General features: G+C 37.8%; 1 long non-coding RNA gene across 3 annotated transcripts; it reads left to right on the forward strand.

Annotated features, from left to right (window-relative positions):
* Positions 1-237: 237 nt before the first annotated feature.
* Positions 238-7,189, forward strand: LOC107888679 (uncharacterized). Of its 3 annotated transcripts, none has more exons than XR_005901570.1 (3): positions 403-737; positions 1,045-1,181; positions 6,755-7,189. It is a non-coding gene; the product is annotated as an uncharacterized lncRNA (long non-coding RNA). The 3 variants fall into 3 exon arrangements; XR_005901572.1 differs by lacking the exon at positions 6,755-7,189 and adding an exon at positions 1,300-1,433 and having other exon boundaries at positions 406-737; XR_005901571.1 differs by having other exon boundaries at positions 238-1,181.
* The last annotated feature ends 480 nt before the right edge of the window (positions 7,190-7,669 follow it).

Raw genomic sequence — 7,669 nt, forward strand, 5'->3', positions numbered from 1 at the left:
GTTAAATATTAAAATTATAAATAAAGTTTGATCCAATGTATAATGTTGTATATGAATTTTAATTTTGTATGATTCTATACATAAAATTTTTATTTGGTTTAGTTTCATAAATTACTAACAACATTATCGAGTTAGCACAATTTTATGTTAATATCTTGCATACAAAAATAATTATAGTAATCCCATATAAAAATAAATGTTGTATTTATTTATATTTTTTTTGAAAATCAACTGGCTTTCTAAATGGATAAATAACTAAGAAGTACATAATGGGTTTTAGCTGGATTGGGCTTACGACCAGAATAAAAAACAAAAGCAAAAGCAGTAGCAGAGAAGGTCAAGCCTGTATGGTCTTAACTCAAAGAATTCAAAATTCAAAAAATAAAAAATAAAAACTGATCTTTAGTCCAGTCAATCAAGACTGTTGGACATCACTAGCCTTTGTCCTTTCAAATCCACCGTCTAGCCTTTATGATAGCATTTTCCAATGAAATCTTTTAATATCTGCTATCAATATCTTTTAACATCTTCTTGAATCTTCTTCGTCTGACTCCCTTGATCTTCATCTTGCCCTTTTTTGAATAGCATCCCTTAGATGCAGTCCCAACAATTGTCCTTATTCTTTCCTTAGCATTTTTTTTTCAAAAACTGGGTAGTCTTGAATCTCCTTTATCTTGTTCTCTTGGCCTCCGTCGCTCCCTCTCCTGAGGAATACTCCTTGGATGCAACCCCCGCAAGTAATGTCCTTCTCCTCTTTGCATCTCTTCTTTAGCAACAAGATGGGCAGTCTCATTTTCTATTTTAGGAATGAAATGAAACCCGATATTTTGAAAGAAATTTTTTTTCTATGGATATATCTGACTATCGCCCCTATAATCGATTTATCTTGGTTTGTGGTCTAAAATTTCTTAATCACTGTTTTTGAGTCTCCTTTTATATCCAGAGTATTTAATCCTATTGTAATCCCTAACTGAATTGCCTGTAATCCTGCATGTGCCTCTGCTGCAAATGGCGATGAAATGTCGGAATGAATAACTGACTTAGAGCCATGATATCCCCCCTTCGTATCACAAACAACCAAACCCGAAGCAGATCTCGAAGTTCTCTTGTCGAAAGCCGCATCAAAATAAACTGTCACCCTCGTGCTTCTTTCCATCTGCTTATGTCCTCTATCAATGTTGGTAAGAAATCTTTTTTCCTCCACTCCATTTAACTTTGCTATAAAACTGATGACTTATTTAGAAATATCCCTGCCTGTTGTAATCTCTCTCATAGATGAATTTATTTCTATGATTCTAGATTGACCATAACCCACAGCAAAAAAAGGCGACACTGGTCTTTGTTGTTGTTCCAATAGGGTCGGAAGCGTGTAAATTATTGTACTAAAAAATCACACAAAATTCAATTTCCAGGAAAGAGGTGGATCACATGGATCTCTTAAATACCAAGTCTTTCTTTAGACAGAATATCCCTTCTATAGTAATTTAATAGCACAATTAAATACTACTATTATACCCTCAAATATTGAAAGAAAAATAGGACAAGAAAGAACACAAGAGTTTTAACGAGGTTCGGTAAATTATACCTACGTCTTCGGGCACTAACACCAGATGATAACTTTACTATCTCCAAAGTATTACAAACAAATAAAATTCCTTAAGAATTCTCAAATGGGAGAAGAGAAAAAACTAAGAGAGAAAGATTGGTTGGGATGAATAGCCCATTATCTCAAGGACCAAACAATAAATAGCCCATTATCTCAAGGACCAAAAAAAAAATTATCTCATGCCACTTTTTCAAAGTCAACTTTAGGGTGCTAAACTTGCACCACTTTGTATTGTTTGCCATTAATGTTGTCTCCCATTAATTTTAACAATCTCCACCTTGAAGATTTGATTAGGATAATCACATCTTCACACACTTCCTTCAACTCCCCAAATTCGATAAAGCTATCTTTTGTAGTGCCTACAAATGCACTCTCGAGCGCCATACACCTGAAGGTGCTCAAATTCTCAGGATGTTAATCAAGTTCAAACAATGATTAAACTTGATTGTTGTTACCACCTTGGTCATCATATCTGCGGGATTATCTGCTGTTGGAATCTTCTGAAGTAGAATTTTTCCTTTTTCAAAGACTTCCCGCACAAAGTGATATCTTACGTCGATATGCTTGGTTCTTGAATGATAGACTTGATTTTTCGCTAAATGAATAGCGCTCTGACTGTCACAATATAAACTTATGTGATTTTGAACAACTCCTAAGTCTTTCAACAATCCATTAAGCCAAATAGCCTCCTTAACAGCTTCTGTAACTGCCATATATTCTGCCTCTGTAGTAGACACAGCTACTGTAGACTGTAAGGTAGACTTCCAACTCACTGGGGCTTTCGCAAGAGTAAACAGATACCCCGTAGTTGAACGACGTTTATCTAAATCACCAGCAAAGTCGGAATCAACATATCCAACTACAAACTGACCAAGTGCTTCATCCTGTTCAAAAATTAAACCAACATCTACGGTTTTTCGAAGATACCGTAGAATCCATTTCACAGCTTGCCAGTGTCCTTTTCCAGGATCATGCATATACCTGCTCACAACTCCAACAGCTTGTGAAATGTCAGGCCTCGTACACACCATCGCATACATCAAACTCCCAACTGCATTAGCATATGGGACTTTCGCCATATATTTTCTTTCTTCTTCAGTTTTCGGAGATAATTGAGCACTAAGTTTCAAATGAGAAGCAAGTGGGGTACTTACATGTTTTGTGTTTTTATTTACACCAAAACATTGTAATACCTTTTCAGATATTGCTTCTGATTTAAACAGAGCTTGCCTCTCGGTCTATCTCTACTTATCTCCATGCCGAGAATCTTCTTAGCCTCACCTAGATCTTTCATCTTGAACTCTTGATTCAACTGAGCCTTCAGCTTATCTATGTCATTTTGGCTCTTCGAAGCGATTAACATATCATCAACATACAAGAGTAGATAAATAAAAGATTCGTCATGCAGCTTCTGCAAATATACACAATTGTCATATTTGCTTCTTGTGTACTTCTGCCTTCTCATAAAGCTATCAAATCGCTTGTACCACTGCCTCGGGGATTGCTTCAATCCATATAGCGATTTGTTCAGCTTACAAACCCAATTTCTACCACCAGCATCTGTATATCCTTCGGGCTGAGTCATATAGATCTCCTCTTCTAACTCACCATGCAAGAAAGCTGTCTTAACATCAAGTTGAGCTAGCTCCAAATTCAACTGTGCTACCAAGGCCAACAAAATTCTAATGGAGGAATGCTTCATAACAGGGAAAATACATCATTGTAGTCAATTCCCTCCTTCTGAGCGTAGCCTTTAGCTACCAATCTTGCCTTGTAGCGAATATCCTTCTTGCTAGGAGATCAATCTTTCTTTGCGAATACCCACTTGCATCCGATTGCCCTTTTACCTTTCGGTAATTGCGCCAACTCCCAAGTATTGTTCTTCCGGAGAGATTGCATTTCTTCATCCATGGCGCTTTTCCATTTATCACTTTCTAAGCTTTGCATTGCTTCTTGATAAGTGATAGGAATATCATCAACAACGGAAAGGGCGTAGGCCACCATATCAGTAAATCGAGCAGGTTTACGAATTTCTCTCCGTGGCCTTGCAACTGCAACTGGTTCTGGTGTACTTAGTGGTTCTTGGGTCAGAACCTCTTCAACTTCTAATTCCTCCATTGTGGCTGGTGAATTAGACTTATTAACTGGGCAAATCCCCATCTGCTCAAACTCCACCTGTTTTGGAGTACACTCCACCTGCTGTGGAGTATTGCTCGTCTGAATATCTTTATCTGCTACCTTTTTCAATGTGGCAGATTCATCAAAGGTAACATCTCTGCTACAGATCATTTTCTTTGTGCTTAAGCACCAAAGACGAAATCCCTTCACTCCAGAAGTGATTCCCATAAAGAGCTTTCTTTGCCCTCGGATCTAACTTTGACTCCTTCACATGGTAATATGCAGTGGATCCAAACACATGTAAGGAATCATAATCTGTAGCCGATTTTCCAGACCATACCTCCATAGGAGTTTTTCTTTCTAATACAGATTATGGCAAACGATTAACAAGATGGCCAGCGTATGTCACAGCCTCAGCCCAAAATTGCTTGCCCAACCCAGCATTGGACAACATACATCGAACTTTCTCCAGCAATGTTCGATTCATACGCTCTGCCACTCCATTCTGTTGTGGTGTATCCCTACCTGTGAAGTGTCGAACAATACCATACTCTTGGCACACATCGAAGAACGGATCACTTTTATATTCCCCTCCATTGTCCGTCCTAAGCCGCCTGATTTTCTTGCCAGTCTGGTTTTCGATCATAGTTTTCCATTTAAGAAAAACTCCAAGCACTTCATCTTTAGTTTTCATGGTATACACCCAAACTCTTCTGGAAAAGTCATCAACAAAAGTAACAAAGTAGTGTTTTCCTCCCAACGAAGGTGTTTTGGAAGGCCCCCACACATCTGAGTGAATATATTCCAAAATACCTTTTGTATTATGGATAGTAGTGCCGAATTTCACTCTCTTTTGCTTTCCCAGAACACAGTGCTCACAAAATTTTAATTTGCAAGCCTTTGCACCTTTCAACAATCCTTGCTTTGCCAGAATTTGCAAGGATTTTTCGCTGGCATGTCCCAACTTCATATGCCACAACTGCATTGAGTCCAATTCTTTGTTACCGGAAGCTGTAGCGACTGCTCCAATAACTGTACTACCTTGGTAGTAATACAAGTTATTTTTCCTGATGCCCTTCAATATCACAAGTGCGCCAGATGTCACTTTCAAAATCCCATCTCTCATAGTAACAACTGAACCATTGGATTCCAAGGCTCCCAATGAGATGAGATTTTTCTTCAAACTGGGCACGTACCGAACATCAGTCAGAACTCTGGTTGATCCATCTTGATTCTTTAATTGGATTGAACCTATCCCAACAGTTTTACAGGCATTGTCATTGCCCATATAAACAACTCCTCCATTTAGTTCTACTAAATCAGAGAACCACTCCCGGTTAGGGGACATATGAAAGGTACAACCCGAATCCAATATCCACTCATCTGAATGGAACGACGATGATGATGCAACCAGTGATAGTTAAGAGTCACTAGTATCATGCTTTGCAACACAAGCATCTACAGCAGCTTTTCCCTTATTCTTCAGCTTTGGACAATTTTTCTTCCAGTGGCCTTTCTCATGACAAAAGGCACATTCATCTTTCCCGAGTCTGGACTTTGACTTTGATCTTCCCTTTTGAGTTTTCTTCCGAGTGTATGAACGACCTCGGACTACTAAAGCTTCTGTATCTCTGATTGAGTTTTTCTGTTTGTCCTTCTTTCTCTGTTCATAACTGTATAAGGCCGCACAGACTTCGCTCAGAGATATATCACTCCTGCCATGAAGTAGAGTAGTTTCTAGGAACTCAAACTCCTCAGGAAGTGACCCAACAGCATCAAAGCCAAATCTTCATCTTTGAATGTCTCATCCATATTCAACAAATCAGTGACTAACTGATTAAATTTGGTGATGTGATCATTCATTGTGGTACTTGGGACGTATGTGAAGCGAAACAGTCTTTTCTTCAAATGGAGCTTATTTTGACTGTTTTTCTTCAAAAATTTTTCTTCAAGTGCCACCCACAACTTATTTGCAGAAGTCTCCTTTGAAAAAGCATACATCTGCTCTCGAGAAAGGCATGATCGAATTGTGCCACATGCCAACCGATTGATCGCCTTCCAATCTTTCTTCTGTACATCATCTGGTTTCTCTTCATCAATGGCAATGTCTAAACCCTGCTGAAAAAGGGCATCTAGAACCTCACTTTGCCACATGCCAAAATGGCCCGTGCCATCAAAGATCTCCACGGCCAATCTTGCATTTGCAATTGTCGGTCTTGTCCACATGGACGATGTTGAAGCTCCTACACCGACCGTTTTCTCCATAATCTTTCAATATACCTAAGGAAATCTTTTCTGATGTGGAAGATCAGTTTAAACTGCAACCACAGAGCATACTACGATTAACCTTCGGCTCTTGATACCACTTGTTGTTCTAATATGGTCGGAAGCGTGTAAATTATTGTACTAAAAATCACACAAAGTTCAATTCCCAGGAAAGAGAGGTGGATCACATGGATCTCTTAAATACCAAGTCTTTCCTTAGACAGAATATCCCTTCTATAGTAATTTAATAGCACAATTAAATACTACTATTATACCCTCAAATATTGAAAGAAAAATAGGACAAGAAAGAACACAAGAGTTTTAACGAAGTTCGGTAAATTATACCTACGTCCTCGGGCACTAACACCAGATGATAACTTTACTATCTCCAAAGTATTACAAACAAATAGAATTCCTTAAGAATTCTCAAATGGGAGAAGAGAGAAAACTAAGAGAAAGATTGGTTGGGATGAATTGAAATGAGAAATGAGAAGGCCTATTTATAGTTGAGGTTTAAGGACCAAACAATAAATAGCCCATTATCTCAAGGACCAAAAACAAATTATCCCATGCCACTTTTTCAAAGTCAACTTTAGGTGCTAAACTTGCACCACTTTGTATTGTTTGCCATTAATGTTGTCTCCCATTAATGTTAACATTTGTTCCCCAGCCTGAAAACCCATATAAGCCACTCCCACAAGCTTTGAGTGCTGTTATTGGATACTCATGCAAGATCTAAACTTGACCATACTTCTGTTGTTGTAGCACAGTACCTGAAAACGTGGTTGCTATCCTCAGCGGAGGTGTGACATCGGGGACAAAGAGTTTCCACTGCGAATTTTTTACTTTTTAGATTAGATAGAATAGAAATATAATTCCAAGAAATTCTCCAAATTGTAATTTTAATTTTTGGAGGGATTTGTAAATTCCATAATTTTCTGTAGAAGTTTCTATTCTCGGTTTGTATAAAATTATTACTAGGACCCGAATTAGTCTTTTGTAATAGTTTATAGGAACTTCTGACTGAATACTTTCCTGACGATTCTCCTCTCCATGCTTGGAAGTCCTCGTAGATTCTCTGCCAAGGGAATCTACAGAATTTTTTTGGCGTTATCCTCATTGAAGGTACTTAAAACTAAATTTGTATTCCACTTTCGATTATTAGCATCAATCAAATATGATACTAACTTAATATTCTCATTGACGGTTTCATTCTGCAATCTATCATTTTCAACTCCCAAAATCCATGTCATCCCAAACAGAGATGCGATCGCCTGTTCCTACTATCCAGCATAATCATCTCTCCAAAATCCCTTTAGCTGCCCAAACACTCTTCTAGGAAAGCAAAGGTAAATTCCCCAATTGAGTATTGATAAAATCTGAATTTGGATAATATTTTGCTTTGAAAACACGACTTAGTAAATAATTAGGGAAATTGACAAGATGCCAACCTTGTTTTGCTAATCACGCTATATTGAATTTTTTGAGTTTACGAAAGCCTAAACCACCATTTTTTTTCAAAGAGCATAAATCTTTCCACATGCACCAGTAAATTTCTTTTTATCTCGATTTTTCTGCCACCAATACCTTGCCATAATACCTTCTAATTCAACACATAAAGACTTAGGGATTAGGAAATATGCCATCGTATGGTTGGAATAGTTTGAAGAATAGCTTTTA

The sequence above is a fragment of the Gossypium hirsutum genome, chromosome A09, assembly GCF_007990345.1.
Source record: "Gossypium hirsutum isolate 1008001.06 chromosome A09, Gossypium_hirsutum_v2.1, whole genome shotgun sequence".
Taxonomy (NCBI): domain Eukaryota; kingdom Viridiplantae; phylum Streptophyta; class Magnoliopsida; order Malvales; family Malvaceae; genus Gossypium; species Gossypium hirsutum.